At 46.8% G+C, this 2,141-nt stretch overlaps 1 protein-coding gene across 1 annotated transcript in view; it reads right to left on the bottom strand.

Moving 5' to 3' along the window:
• Positions 1–1,707, bottom strand: part of LOC113213920 (uncharacterized) — a 31,527-nt gene extending 29,820 nt beyond the window's left edge. Inside the window, exon 1 of the mRNA XM_026433146.2 lies at positions 1,574–1,707. The gene's annotated coding sequence lies outside the window, so the exon portion shown is untranslated. The remainder of the gene's footprint in view (positions 1–1,573) is intronic.
• Positions 1,708–2,141: the final 434 nt, after the last annotated feature.

Here is a 2,141-nt window from a genome sequence, read left to right as displayed (position 1 = left end):
GGGGGGGGGTCCACAAGCAGTAGCAAGGCGGCGCCAAGCGCCTGGGTGACTGTAGGTGGACAGCTGGTCCGGGGGCTCTCTGCCGCCCTGAGGCCCAGGGCGCTTCAGGATGGTGCGCAGCCCGTTCTGAGCTACGGTGACGCCACCAAAGGTCCAGGCCTGGTCGTATACACTTCTAACAGTGCCCAATACATCACAAAACCTCAAGTGCAACGAAAATATAACAAAATTTGCGAAAAAGGGCGATTTATAACACCTAACACAATTTTAGGCGTTTTTTATGAATTTCAAAGCCCGTGTACCACCCCTAAATCGTATCCGATCGGGCCCAAATTTTTTGTGGTATCTTACATTATGAACGGTCACGCAATGGCAAATTACTTACTCGACTTTTCAACACTTCGTGTTTTGTGGAATAGCCTAACGGTACGGTCGGGTCCACGGCCGATGGTCAACACGCAACTAGGCACGGTCGCAGGTGGCGGCCTTCAGTGCAGCGGGGCCAGAAAGCAGGGCTTTAATTTGAAATGTTAGCGCGCTAACGTTAAAGCGAAAACGAACTAAATTGACTTAACGCGTTATCGTTAACACGTTTTGACACACGTAACGCGCGAACGATAACGTTAACATTAACTCTTAACGCCAATAACGTTAATCTGACTATCGTAGCTGAGGGAGGTGCCGAGTGCGGGTCGGAGGTGCAGTAAGCAACAATTCTTGCGTAAGGCGGCAAAATTTAATTGTACCACACGGACAGATCCGTTGAAAATGACTTATTTGCATGCCCTCCCGCAGAAAAGTGTTAAGGTTAACGGCGTTAAGCCGACAACCTCAAAAGTAACGTAGCGCGATAACGTTAATGCTCCGGCGTGATTGTAACGCGCTGACGTAACTCGTTAATTTACGTGAACGGCGTTAAATAACGGCGTTATTCGTGAAATTAGCGTAAACAGCCCTGCCTTCACGTCAAACTTTCATCGCAAAGGCGCGTGTGATTCCGGAGGTCGCAAAAACTACGGGCAGCAACCATTACACTCTAAATGTCAAGGGACAATTTTGTCCGTAGATTTGCAACGATTTCGTGCACATCTAGAAACTTCACACAATTTGTCTAGTTTTAGGAACAAAATTGCATCCTTTCTGGATGTGCACGAAATCGTTGCAAATCTACGGACAAAATTGTCCCTTTACATTTAGAGTGTATCCTTAGAATTGACTATATTTTCAATTTAAATGCGTTCTGGCATGATCGAACATCTGCCCCTTCAAAATGAAACGGCCTACCCTGGGTGCCACCTGATGCTATCCACTTTTTTGCCGTCCTTTGCTTGGCCACTCAATGGCTGCGCTGACTCCCTAATCTCCCCCAGCTACGCTTTGCGAATTCCGCCTGCCTCGCAGGCCGTGAGATGCTCGAAGCAACGAACGGGTGTGAGTGCAAGATACGATGTAGTGGCTTACTAAATCGTGGTGCAAGGCATGGCATGAACGAGCACGATTCGTCTGCGTCTACCTCGTGCGCACACCTCTGCTGCCAAGGTCATTACAATTTTCAGCTTCTATTCTTACTTACAGCATATATGGGCATATTTCCACCTTCGGAACACTGGCGCGGGGGAATATCCCTCCCAAACAACGTTAAATGGTCCATGGCCCACTCCCGAGATGCGCAGTCACAACGAAGTGCCCTGCGTGACAGCCATGACGGCCTCGTAAATATAGCGTGCAATCTGATTCTGGAAGTTTCACACGCCATAGAGGTGTCGCTATGTAATACCATAAAAGAGACAGAAAACATAACAAGGCAACTCGCACGCTTGCCTACTAAAACTACAGGGCGTGTCAGGCAAATGTTACTGTTGTCGACAAGGGACGATCTAATATCTAAGCTCAGTAGAAAAGCGCTGTGGATTGTAGTAAAATTCATCAACTATTATATTAATCCCTACACTGTAATTCTAGGTGTCATTCTTTCAAACATTTTCGTGAGATAAAACAGCCTGTGTAAATCTCATGGTGTATCACTCCTGGGTTAGGGTAGTCCAAAATAAGCTTGTTGTTGAAATGTTGGGGGGCATGTTGATCATAGGGTGTCATTTTGTGAGGAAAAAATTAAAAAAAATGTCTGCCCAAAATCGGAT

Source organism: Frankliniella occidentalis, unplaced genomic scaffold (genome assembly GCF_000697945.3).
Source record: "Frankliniella occidentalis isolate FOCC.00 unplaced genomic scaffold, Focc_3.1 Scaffold30, whole genome shotgun sequence".
Lineage (NCBI taxonomy): Eukaryota > Metazoa > Arthropoda > Insecta > Thysanoptera > Thripidae > Frankliniella > Frankliniella occidentalis.
The sequence above is the reverse complement of the archived record's forward strand: the minus strand, read 5'-3'. Positions and strand labels throughout refer to the sequence as shown.